Raw genomic sequence first — 14332 nt, 5'->3', positions numbered from 1 at the left:
GGAAAGGGAAGGGAACGGAAGGGAAGAGAAGGAAAGGGAACGGAACGGAAGGAATGGGGTATAATGAAGGAAAGGGAAAAGAAAGGAAGGAAAGAGAAGGGAAAGGAAGGAGAGGCAAAGCAAGGAGAAGGAAGGGAAAACCCGTGAATTGATGGTAAAGGAAGGGAAGGGAAGGAAACATGTGGAAAAGGAATGAAAGGAAAAGAAGAGAAAGGGAAACACTGATGTAAATTGATGGGAAAGGAAGGGAAGGTAAGGAAAGATAGTAAAGGAAAGGAAGGGAAAGTAAAAAAGAAGGGAAGGAAAGAAAAGGCAATGGAAAAGCAAACAGAGTGCCAATTAAACACAACAACAACAACAACAACAACAACAACAACAACAACAAAAATCGTCGCCAGGTTAGATATATAAAAAGTAATGATGCGTAAATTGGATTCTCTCTCTCTCTCTCTCTCTCTCTCTCTCTCTCTCTCTCTCTCTCTCTCTCTCTCCCTATGCACGTGTCGCCTTCCTCGTGACGTATAGAAGAGGAGGAGGAGGAGGAGGAAAAGAAGGTAAAAAAGCATAATACGAGGAAGAAAAGAAAAACTAAGAGGAGAAGACATAGAAGGGAAGAGGAAACACTAAAGCATGGCATGGCAGGCAACGGAAAATCAGTTGGCCTATAGACGGTAGCCCGGTTGGGTGATTTTAATCTACTCGTTCTGCGCGCCCACCTCGACACGCTCCTCCTCCTCCTCCTACTACTACTACCACTACTACTACTACTCCTACTATTACTACTGCTACTGCTACAACTACTACTCTTATCAATCTCCCATGCCCTCGTGTTGAGTTTTTATATAATATTTGCTAAAGCCTCGAGTGTTCGCCTAGTCCATCACGCGAGGTGAGTAATGTTAATCTGGCAAGCTGTGACCGGAGAGTTTTTGCACGTCATCGTCTAGGCAACGCCCCACCCGTACACACTGTTTGTCTCGCAAGCGCTGGAAAAGTGGTGTCAATCTGCTGGAAATTTTGCTAAAAAAGAAATTCTTATGAGTGTTTTTTTCAGGTTCACGGTACAGAAGAAGGGTCAAACAACCATCAGGGTCATTGAACTACCCCTGGAAATGCCAAAAACTCCTACGAAAGCCGTGTCAAATATCTGGGCTTGGGCGGCGAGATGTTTAAGAATAAGACCTCATTTGACAGGTTAGGAGAGAAGGTGGTGCCAAGAAAAGGCTAGTAGTAAGTAACCTATCCACTATCCTCTACTTGACACCGCCTCCCCCAATATTATCCTAAGATAGTCACCTCTGTCGCCAAGGAACATAATATGTGTCTCAGTCTCCCCTTCAGGCCGTCTCGTCTCCACATCCAACGCACAGCAGCTTTAACTAATCTTGCTCCACTTACTCTCAGCTCTTGACAGTTTTCTCGACATATGTTTTTCTTTCGTGGATTCCTTATGTTGGAGTTGCAGCAAACGACGCCGCGGAAGTCCTCGTACAGAATGTCTGCGGCCTGCCTCTGCCTGACGGTGCTCCGCCCTCCCTTCCTTCCATTGTCGATATAATGAACCATTGCAAAAACTCGTGCTCTCCTTTTCTCTGTGTTTCTAAGAAGTCGATTCCATTCCTTTCCTTTCCATTCCTTTCTTTTCCCTTCCTTTGCTTCCTTTCCCATCTCAACCCTTTCCTTCAATCCCCTTCCCTTCTCTTCTTTTCCCTTCCTTACCTTACCCTTCTTATTCCTCCCCTACACACACACTCAGCCGCTCTCCTCTCCACACCCACACACACAGAGACATACACACAGCCACTCCCCTCCCCCTCCCCCGCCACACAGACGTGCTCCTCTTCCCCCCACACACACATACACCCCGTTGCCCTCCTCCAAACACCCACACACACGCACAGACACACACTCACCCGTTCTCCTTCCCCTCGCCCCCCCAACACACGGACGATACACTCTTTTCCCTATCACGACCGCTCCCGTCAATCCCCTGTAAAATATCGCAATAACACATCACTGTCTGCTCGGCCTGGGCGGGGATGGCGAACTGTGTGGCGGTTCACTGAGACGGGGACACTCCTCACTTTCCGTTTCCTTTCCACTCCCTTCCCTTCCCTTACTTTCTCTTCCCTTCCCTTCCTTTCCCTTTCCTTCCCTTCCTTTCCTTTCCCTTCCCCTTCCCTTCCCTTCCCTTTCTTTCCTTTCCATCCCCTTCTCTCCCCTTCCCTTCCCTGCCTCTCCATCCCTTCCCTTTCCATCTCGTTCCTTTCTTTCCTTTTCCCTACTTCCTTTGTCTTCTACCTCCTTTCCTTTCTTAAAAAAAAAGTTTCAACAATAGAGTCGTCGATCACTGGAATACACTCCCACCGTCAGTAGTTAGCGCACAGAGTATTAATAGCTTAAAGTCTTTATGCAATAGACCGCCAGGTCTTCTGGTATATGTTCTTCCTTTGTATTCCTATGTATCTGCTCCTCAATATCGAGGTTCTTTTATCAGCTCCTCAAGCCCCAAGTGGCTGTCGAGCAGATTAAATCACCAAAGCAGGCTACCTCGTAATGAGCCAATAGGCTTTCTGTTGCCTGCATTTCCATGTTTCCATGTTTCTCTCCCTTTCTTTTCCTTGCTTTCCCTTCCCATCCCTTCCCCTTCCGTTTCCTTCCCAGAGTCACAGAATAGGAGTGTTTGGCAACCTTGATCACAGCCGCCATGTTAAAACGAAAATGGGAGCGCAAAATTCAAAATAATACCGATACAATAATGTTTTTTTGTGTTGTGAGTACCGCCAGGATCTCGAAATAGTACCTTGAACAGCCCCCGTCAAAAAAAAAAAAAAAGGAAACACTTGTATCAGCATCAGTTTTTATTTCGCGCGAATTTTTTTACAACAACATGGCGCCTGTGATCAAGGTGGACAAACTCTCCTATTCTATGGCTCTGATGTGACTGACCCGACGCCAACAGTCTCCCGTACTGCTGCCTCAAGCCTCCCTCAGTCAGGTCCACGCCGCCTCGAGGACGTTGCCTGACCGGTGTGTGTGAATATATCCCCACAGACAATCATTTGGACGTTTTGCCAGCACGACACACACACTTTGGAGGAGCATCAAGGCGCCTCAAGGAATATCAAGACACCCGAAAAAGACCTCTCTTTTGGCCACCCTTCTCTAATTCCACTTACAGGGACAGTTGATAGCGGACTTTTCGTTTTCGTTTATTTTTGCCCTTGAGTTGCCTCCTTTCTTGTGAATAAAAAGAGCGAGAGGCCAAAAGAGAGGTCAGCTTCGGGTGGAAAGGTGTCTTGATACTCTCCTCTGCCTCACACCCGCGAGCCCTACAAGCCACAGGTGCACACAGTGAGTTATGTTCGGCCCTGCAGCAATCCTCTCCATTCTCCCATTGTCCCTCAGGATGAATAGATTCACTGACACGTCACCGCTGCGCCGGGATCCGTGTGCATGATCTCTGTTTGCACGGCGGCGACACAAATCAACTGTGCAAACACGATCCCAGTTTTCCTGTCGCTTTTTGGGAGAGATAAATTGATGGATGCAACTCACCCTCCTTTCTTTTCCATCCATTTCTATCCCTTCCTTTCCCCTCCCTTTCTTTTCCATCCATTTCTACCCCTTCCTTTCCTCTCCCTTTCTTTTCCATCCATTTCTATCCCTTCCTTTCCCCTCCCTTTCTTTTCCATCCATTTCTATCCCTTCCTTTCCCCTCCCTTTCTTTTCCATCCATTTCTATCCCTTCCTTTCCCTCCTTTCTTGTCCATCCCTTTCGATCCCTTCCTTTCCCCTCCCTTTCTTTTCCATCCATTTCTATCCCTTCCTTTCCCCTCCCTTTCTTTTCCATCCATTTCTATCCCTTCCTTTCCCCTCCCTTTCTTTTCCAACCATTTATATCCCTTCCTTTCCCCTCCCTTTCTTTTCCATCCATTTATATCCCTTCCTTTCCCCTCCCTTTCTTTTCCATCCATTTCTACCCCTTCCTTTCCCCTCCCTTTCTTTTCCAACTATTTTTATCCCTTCCTTTCCCCTCCCTTTCTTTTCCATCCATTTCTACCCATTCCTTTCCCCTCCCTTTCTTTTCCATCCATTTCTACCCCTTCCTTTCCCCGCCCTTTCATTTCCATCCATTTCTATCCCTTCCTTTCCCCTCCCTTTCTTTGCCATCCATTTCTATCCCTTCCTTTCCCCTCCTTTTCTTTTCCATCCATTTCTATCCCTTCCTTTCCCCTCCCTTTCTTTTCCAACCATTTATATCCCTTCCTTTCCCCTCCCTTTCTTTTCCAACCATTTCTACCTCTTCCTTTCCCCTCCCTTTCTTTTCCAACCATTTATATCCCTTCCTTTCCCCTCCCTTTCTTTTCCAACCATTTCTACCTCTTCCTTTCCCCTCCCTTTCTTTTCCATCCATTTCTATCCCTTCCTTTCCCCTCCCTTTCTTTTCCAACCATTTATATCCCTTCCTTTCCCCTCCCTTTCTTTTCCAACCATTTCTACCTCTTCCTTTCCCCTCCCTTTCTTTTCCATCCATTTCTATCCCTTCCTTTCCCCTCCCTTTCTTTTCCAACCATTTCTACCCCTTCCTTTCCCGTCCCTTTCTTTTCCATCCATTTCTACCCCTTCCTTTCCCCTCCCTTTCTTTTCCATCCATTTCTATCCCTTCCTTTCCCCTCCCTTTCTTTTCCATCCATTTCTATCCCTTCCTTTCCCCTCCCTTTCTTTTCCAACCATTTCTATCCCTTCCTTTCCCCTCCCTTTCTTTTCCAACCATTTCTATCCCTTCCTTTCCCCTCCCTTTCTTTTCCAACCATTTCTATCCCTTCCTTTCCCCTCCCTTTCTTTTCCATCCATTTCTATCCCTTCCTTTCCCCTCCCTTTCTTTTCCATCCATTTCTATCCCTTCCTTTCCCCTCCCTTTCTTTTCCAACCATTTCTACCCCTTCCTTTCCCCTCCCTTTCTTTTCCATCCATTTCTATCCCTTCCTTTCCCCTCCCTTTCTTTTCCAACCATTTCTACCTTCCTTTCCCTCCTTTCTTTTCCATCCATTTCTATCCTTCCTTTCCCCTCCCTTTCTTTTCCAACCATTTATAACCCTTCCTTTCCCCTCCCTATCTTTTCCAACCAAATCTAACTCTTCCTTTCCCCTCCCTTTCTTTTCCAACCATTTATATCCCTTCCTTTCCCCTCCCTTTCTTTTCCATCCATTTCTATCCCTTCCTTTCCCCTCCCTTTCTTTTCCATCCATTTCTATCCCTTCCTTTCCCCTCCCTTTCTTTTCCATCCATTTCTACCCCTTCCTTTCCCCTCCCTTTCTTTTCCATCCATTTCTATCCCTTCCTTTCCCTACTCTATCTTTTCCAACCATTTCTACCTCTTCCTTTCCCCTCCCTTTCTTTTCCATCCATTTCTATCCCTTCCTTTCCCCTCCCTTTCTTTTCCATCCATTTCTATCCCTTCCTTTCCCCTCCCTTTCTTTTCCATCCATTTCTATCCCTTCCTTTCCCCTTTCTTTTCCAACCATTTCTAGCTCTTCCTTTCCCCTCCCTTTCTTTTCCAACCATTTCTACCCCTTCCTTTCCCCTCCCTTTCTTTTCCATCCATTTCTATCCCTTCCTTTCCCTACTCTATCTTTTCCAACCATTTCTATCCCTTCCTTTCCCCTCCCTTTCTTTTCCATCCATTTCTATCCCTTCCTTTCCCCTCCCTTTCTTTTCCATCCATTTCTAACCCTTCCTTTCCCCTCCCTTTCTTTTCCATCCATTTCTACCCCTTCCTTTCCCCTCCCAAATTTTCCATCCATTTCAATCCCTTCCTTCCCTTCCCTTCCCTTTCCATCCATTTCTACCCCTTCCTTTCTTTTCCCTTCCCCTTCCTTTCATTTTTCCCCTTCTTTCTCTTCCCTTTCTTTACTTTTCCTTCACCTTCCTTCCCATTCTTTCCCATTCTCTCCCTTCCTTTCTTTCTCCTCCATTCTCCCACTTCTTTCTTCTCATTTTTTCCATTCTTTTCCCTTCCCATTCCTTCCCTTCATTTACTTTCCTTTCCCTTCCCCTTCCTTCCTACCCATTTCCCTTCCTTTCCATTATTTTCCTTTCTCACCCTTTCCTCTCGTTCCTTTCCCTTCCCATTTTCCTTTTCTCTCCCTTCCTTTCCCTTCCTTTTATCTCCTTTCCCTTAATCTTCCTTTTCTTCCCTTGCCTTTCATTTTTATCCCTTTCCCTTCCTTCCAATTATTTCCCTTCCTTTCCTTCCTCTTTCTTTCCTTTCATTTCCCCTTCTTCCCCTTTTTTCCCCTCCTCTCCCCTCCCTTTAGCTTCCTTTCAATCATTAAGCTTCCTCTCCCTTGCCTTTATTTCTCTTCACCTTCCTTCCCTCTCATTCCCTTCCCCTCCCTTCCCTTACTCTCATCTCCATTCTCCCACCCTTCCCTCTCCTCCCTGTCACACGTGTTGGGTTCATCTTGTCCCGCTGGGATTAGGTGGAGACACTATGGCGAGGTGACCAGAAGCTGCCCAACACACACACACGCACACACACACACACACACACACACACACACACACACACACGCACACACACTCTCTCTTTCACACACACACACACACACACACACACACACGCACACACACTCTCTCTCACACACACACACACACACACACACACACACACACACACTTAACTGATTCTTTCCTTCCATCTGTATACCTACTTCCTTCCTTCCTCCTCCTTTCCTTACATATTTTTACTTCCTTCTTTCCCTCTTTTCTGTCTTCTATGTTCCCTCCTTTCACACATTACTTCCTTCCATCCTCCTATTCCTCCTTTACTCCTACGGCCGGGAATCGAACCTGGGATTTCTGAGTTGTGAGGCGAGCGTGCTAACAACTGTACTAAGGACCGACTGACTGACTGGCTGTTTGATTGATTGATTGATTAGCTGACTGGCTGACTGTGGGATGACCTGCTTCCCTACTGTTTATTTTTTTGCCCTTGAACTGCCTCGCTTGCCGTAAAAATAGGAACAGGGCATCATGTAAGACATAAGACATAACACACAAACTAAAGACATACTTGAGACATACAAACGCACATACAACATATAAACATAGAGGGCCGTATCCTTAAACCTTTCGACCCTCAAGCACACATATTTAACAAGGCTTTCGTAGGCGTTTGGGGCACTTCCATGGACAGCTCAATGGCCCAGGTGGTAGTTTGACCCTTCGTCTATATCATGAACGTGGAAAAATGCCCCTGAATACCCGATTGATCTCCTTTTCAGCCTTTTGGAATAGTTGGCGTGTGAGGCGGAAGCGTCTAAAACACCGAACAGAGCCTCGCAGAAGAAGGGTGGCATATCACAACTCAGCGCCGGCCCGTAACTCGAAACAATATACTTCGCTCGTCACTTTTGGGAAACGATGAAAAGCTGGAGTCTCGTTCACACCTGTTTGCTAATTAATGGTGTGTCTGCTCACCTGGAAAGGGAGGGGAAGGAAAGGAAAGGAAAAAAGATGGGAAGAGAAGGAAAGGGAGTAAAAGTGATTATCTCTCTCTCTCTCTCTCTCTCTCTCTCTCTCTCTCTCTCTCTCTCTCTCTCTCTCTCTCTCTCTCTCTCTCTCTCTCTCTCTCTCTCTTAAATAAATGATTCACTATGGCCGTGCTCTGCTTTCGTCTGTCTTCGTCTGTCGCCTCGTTCAATAATCTACTTATTTAATTAACGGCTTAGGGACAGAAGGCTTAATTTACACTCTCCTCCTAACCCTCCTCCTCCTCCTCCTCCTCCTCCTCCTCCTCCATCTTCCTCTTCTCTCGTTATCTTGCTCCTCGTTTTCACATTTTCTTTCGCCTATCCATTATTGACGCCTTTTTCTTGTTCTTGGTCTTGTTTTCTTCTTCTTCTTCTTCTTCTTCCTCCTCCTCCTCCTCCTCCTCTTTTTCAGTCTTTCCTCTTTTCCTCATTTTTTTGTGTATCTTCTCACTTTTGTCTTTAATAGCGCCTTCTCTTCTTGTTACACACACACACACACACACACACACACACACACACACACACACACTTGTTACCTTATAAATTGTTGCCTTTGCTCTGTATGTTTGTATATTTTCAGCTGCAAGGTTGCCTTTTATCCTCAATAGACCGCTGATTATTATTATCATTATTATTATTATTATTATTATTATTATTATTATTATTATTATTATTATTATTATTATTATTATTATTATTTACATGCACACAATGCTCATACGAAAAACTTTTATTAATATATTCAGTGATAATTAGTTCATCATTAATTATATCAGGAATGGGAAAACGGACTGACAGACAGAGAGACAGACAGAGCGGAAAAAAATATGTATAAATCAAGCAAAAAAATAATGATAAACCTGGAAGAGTAATAATGAAAATATTCATCCTAATGGCAAGATCTAGTACTAATACCAATAATAATACTAATAGGAAATAGACAAAAATATCGTAAAAAGCGCATTAATAAGCAACATGTTTTATCCTTCAACAAAGAACTTATCTCTTTTTCTTTTCTTTTTTTCACTTTTTCTTTTTTTCTCTTTCTCTCTTTCTTTGTTTCTTTCGTTCGTTCTCTTTCTCTCTTTCTCTACTTTTATTCTTTCTTCCTCTCTCTCTCTCTCTCTCTCTCTCTCTCTCTCTCTCTCTCTCTCTCTCTCTCATTATCGCACACATATAAAAGTGTGAGAGTGGCTTATAGACTAATGACATAAATAATTCTCTTGAATAAAATTATATATATATATATATATATATATATATATATATATATATATATATATATATATATATATATATATATATATATATATATATATCAGGTAAGATTTTTTTTTGTGTGTGTACATTTATAGGAACATATATACACATAAAAAGTAATGTTAAAACACACACACACACACACACACACACACACACACACACACACACACACACACACACACACACACACACATCATTATGAAGGATAATGTTTATACAGGACTCAGGTACGGAGGATGAGGAAGAGGAGGAGGAGGAGGAGGAGGAGGAGGAGGAGGAGGAGGAGGAGGATTTACTAAGAATAGGAGGGCATGGAAGCGAATGTTAACTCTCTCTCTCTCTCTCTCTCTCTCTCTCTCTCTCTCTCTCTCTCTCTCTCTCTCTCTCTCTCTCTCTCTCTCTCTCTCTCTCTCTCTCTCTCTCTCTCTCTCTCTCTCTCTCTCTCTCTCTCATACTTTCTTATTTTTTTCCTTCCAATCTCTCTTTATCTTCTTTGTACATTTACATCTTCCTTAACCTAATATACTATTCCCTCCTCCTCCTCCTCTTCTTCCTCTTCTTCCTCTTCATCATCATCATCATCGCTGTTATGACCCTTCCTATGTTCTGCTTAAACCTGCCCTGCCGCGGCCTGCCTCACCCTCCCTTCCTCGGCCTGCTTTGCCCTTCACTCCATCCCTTCTCTTTTCCTTCCTTCCTTACTTGACCTTCTTTTCTCTTCCATTCCCTCACCTTCACTTCACTTCCATTATTCACCTTCTCTTCCCTTGCCTACCTTTCCTGTCTTACTTTATCTTCCCTTCTATCCATCCTTCACCTTCCCTTCCCTTCACTTTCCTTTCCTTTCCTTCCCTTCCCTTCTCTTCTATCTCACATCCTTCCCTCCCTTACCGTAGTTTCCCTTCCCTCCCCTTCCATCTCTTCCTCGCCTTTGCTTCCCTACCTCCCTCACTTTTTCTTCCGTTTTCTTCCATTCCTTCCCTTTCTCACCTTCCCTTTCCTTACCTACGAAGTTAGGGTTAGACCTTCAGGGAGGGGGGGAGGGCAAAAACTTGGGTATGGGGCACAATTCTTTTATTTTTCTTACTTGTTTTTAGGGAGGACTAAAAATGTTTTGAGATGGCCCGCAGAGTAACATTTTTTTATTTTTTACTTATTATTCTTATTTTTCCTTAGTAAAATAAAGGATGGGAGATTAAGAAGGAACACATGAAAGATTATAGAGATAAATAATCACGTGCTATTTTCTTTAGTTTATATGTATATGGGTGTATGATATTATATTATAGTTATCTTTAAGGAGTTGTTTAGTCGGCTCTCAGATGTCTATGGTATAAACAATAAAAGTCGTAGGATTAAGGAAAAAGATATTATCGAAACAAATTACGGATTATCTTCTCCCATTTGAATATGGGTGAAGACATCAAGTATTAGTATGGACTTGATAACTGCTACAGCTGCACACGACTTTCTACTCTTGCTCATCACTATTATATGCAAATCCCTTCTGCAAGAGTTAACTAGCATCTTTATTCTTTTATCCCTTGCACTGGTAAACTCTGGAGCAGCCATCTTTCGTCTGTATTTCCTCCTGCCTGCGACTTAAACGCCGTCAAGAGGAGAGTATCAAGACACCTCTCCAACCGAAATTGACCTCTCCTTTTGCCTCTCTCTCTTCTCCCTTTTCTCGGCGCAGCGTCTATCGTGCCTTTGTGTTGCTGTTTTTGTTTTTCGCCCTTGAAATGCCTCCCTTGCCGCAATAGAAAGTTATAAAAGCTATCCTCCATTGCCCCCTAATTACGAGGCTAATGAAAGAAAAATATCAACACAAATAGCCCACTGATTGCACGCGTTCGTATTTATCATAATTTCTTTTCTAGGGGAAAGGCAACGGATATAATTACACTTTCTTTTCGTTGCGCTGTTCCTCCTTTTACCACTACGGCAAAAACAAGTTGATATATTAGGAAAAACTATGTATCAAAAAGGAAAATGATCTGCTGGTGTCATTTGTTTGTTGCCTTTTATCACTATACTGATAACAAGAAAAATATTTAAGATTATGCAAAGATAAATTACGCGCTATTTTCTTGAGACTTTGTAAATAGGTTAAGGTATTTTAGTATAGTTATCATGATATTAGAACAACAAAAAAACTTTATTGTGAGAAAAATAGTCTACTGATTTCGCGCGATTTAATTTAATAGTAACGTAATAATTGTAATTCCATATTCTTTTTTTTGGTGTTCTTCTTCGGCCTGAGCATTGTGGGACCGCCGCCATCTTCCCAGTCATCTTCCGCCCAGACTCGGCCGCGAGCACACGTCCCTCTCCAACCTCCGGGTTTTTCAGCCTTGTAGTATCCGCATGTCCAGAGCGACTGTGTACTAAGGTCAGGGAAGCCCGTGGGAGGAGTGAGGGCACGGCGCGTTGCAGTGAGGAACGAGAAGAGGACAGGACTCCAGGCCGAACGGACCACGAGGAAGACCAGGTGTGGCTTCCCCCTTCTCTCCCTACAGCTAAGTAACCATTTGCTAAGATGTTTTAGCATAGCTACTAGGTTGCTGTGTGCTTGGTGTTAATTAATTATTCTTAATTTCCAGCGAGTTTCTTTGTTGTTCTCAATAAACTTAAGAGCACGTTTATATGGCTTTTGCTTACCTTACGAGAGATGTGATTGGTCAGATAATTAAAAAAAATAAGGACTAGAGGGGGTGTGAGTCTGATAACTCAATTTTCAGTTATTTTATCTTATAATTTTGTATTGCTGAGAATTTACGGGATTTTCGGAAGTCCAGACCTTTCAAGAACCCCACAAACAGGTAGTATAGGATGACGTCCAAACATAACATAGAATGGGGTGAGTTTCGTGCTGTCATGTTGCGCAGAATGGTAGGCAAACAGGATTCCATCCAAGTGCTGGTCCCAGTCATCGTGGTTTTCATTTACAAATTTTGCAATAGCACGTTCCAGTGTCTGGTTGAAACGTTCCTGTACAGCAAATACAAATTGTTGAAATAATACAACTCTGAATTGTGTGTTTCATAAATATGATTCATAGATGAATATTGAAATACATTCAAATGCATTCTGCTGATACATACCTGTAATCCGTTTGTCTGTGGATGGTACGCAGATGCAGTTCTATGATCTATGTTAAGTTTCTCACAAATTATATCATTCAGATGATTCACAAATTCACGACCTTGATCAGTTATTAGTGTTTCAAAACATCCATATGTGCAGATAGCCCGAATCAGAACACTGGCCACTTCAGCAGCAGATTTACATGGTATTGCTTCCGCAACATGCCATTTACTAAAATAATCAGTCAAACCACAAATATACTGATTTCCATTTCTAGATTTTGGGAGTGGCCCAATAAGGTCCATCCCCACCTGTTTCCAAACACCACTGGGAACTGGAACTGGATACAGTTCAGGGGCTTGCATTGGTGGTTTACTAGAATTTCATTGTCTCCGGGATTCTTCCGAGAATCAACGCCTTCACAGGCTTCCACAGAAAGGCGTCAAACATCAACAACAGATTGAAGCACCTCTGTCAGGACGAGGAAGTCTCGTCTGCAAATGTGTGGGATTATTTCTATGATAACCCCGACCTTTTCCGTCCTGACGGTCTTTACCTCAATGCGATTGGCTCAGCACGGCTTGGTAGGTTGCTGAACGAGGAGGTACTTTTGTACTAATAAAACTCCGAGCGGGGGAGAGGCACCAACGTACCGTTAACAACCGAACAGTAGAGACCGCCCATCATACACCAAGGCCTCCGACAGAAAACACACGCAGACACCAGACTACTGTGCCTCGAAGCGTTGAAGTCAGGAAGGACATTTCTGTCCTATACACCAACGCGCGGAGCTTAGCCCGGCAGCGTCGGCGGACCGATTTCTGGACTCCCGCGAGTCAGTCCGCTCGGCTCAAAGCACCTAACTCGAGCTAATTGTAAGCGGTGGCGGCATAGAGCAACCCACCATACTTGCCCTGGGTCATTGTGGTGGGTGATTGATATTGAGGTGAGCTTATTTGTCATAGGTGGTGCTGTTAGGTCATGGCAGACTGAATTAGCTATCCATACAGTAGTCACTTGTCAAATTCTCTAAATTAGACAACAAGCGACTCTCGGCTAGATGCCACGTGTCACGAGACTGTTTATTTTGTAACAAACACCACCCAAAAAAGAATGGAGTTTGAGTATAAGTAAATATTTTTAACGGCTTTATGGTTATGAGAGGAGGACTCTAATATACGTTCCATGTTCTTTTCTTAGTCTCAAAATGCAGTGTAATATTGACGTTTCTCGGCCACTTCTCGGCTTTCCTATAGCCGATGCCCACAGGTTAATACCCAAACGGGATGAGTTACTTCCCTACGTTGACGTAGAAACACCGAACGTGATTGCCATCACCGCAACGCGGGCCACACCTGACCATCTAATGACCGAATTCTCAATTCCAGGATACGAGAGCTTCTACAAAAACAGACTTCACAGGAAAGGAGGAGGTGTTATATGATACGTTAAGAACAAATACCTGGCCGTGAAAATACCCAAAGAGGACTCAGAGAAATATGACAATGACTATGTTGAACTGTAGACAAGCAAGCACAACAAAATAACGATTGGAACCGCTTACAGACCTCCAAAGCAACAAGCAGCGGACGACGCAGCGCTGTACGAGGAAATTCACACCATAACACAAAACAAACAACCAGTCATTATTGAGAACTTTAACTGTTCCAACATTGACTGGACCACGATGATTGGTGATCGGGAGAGTAACAGATTGCTCGAAATGTTAAAGGACACTTTTCTAACTCAGATTGTTACCCAACCGAAAAGGGAAAATAACTTATCAGACCTAGTACTCGTGAGTGATTCCGATCTCACACGTGAATGTCAGGTCGGCGAAAAACTAAGTGGTTGCGACCATCACCTAATTCGCCTAAAGATCAGAACAGACCATGAACTCACCGAAAACACGTTCAAGATTCCAGACTACAAAAGAGCCAATTTTAATCTCGCTTCGCTCGTGAGCTGCTAACCCAGACAACTTGGGAACCCATGAACTTCACTCCTGTGGGCGGCGCGTAGAACGGCTTCAAGAACAAACTCCTAGAGGTAGAGAGAACAACTATTCCCATGAAGACTAGGAGAAGAGATAATGCCACAAGCCCACCATGGATGACTACCCAAGTTCGACGGGGGATTAATTTAAAGAAGAGAAATTACAACTTGCTAAAGGAAGGAGCACAGACGAGGCACGAGAACAGTACCATCAAAACCTCAGAGCTTGCAGAACTCTCATTCGCCAGCGTAAACGCGACTATGAAAAGCAAATTGCACGCGAAGCCAAGTCCAACCCGAAAAAGTTCTTCACGTATAAAAGAACCAAAAAGAAGAAAAAAAGCAATATCGGTCCCTCAAAAGATGAAAGTGACGTACTAACAGAGGACAGCAGACAAATGGTCGAAATCCTAAACAAAAACTTCGCGACTGTGTTCACGGTCGAGAAC

Source organism: Eriocheir sinensis, chromosome 19 (genome assembly GCF_024679095.1).
Source record: "Eriocheir sinensis breed Jianghai 21 chromosome 19, ASM2467909v1, whole genome shotgun sequence".
NCBI lineage: Eukaryota > Metazoa > Arthropoda > Malacostraca > Decapoda > Varunidae > Eriocheir > Eriocheir sinensis.
Note: the sequence above shows the minus strand (reverse complement) of the source record.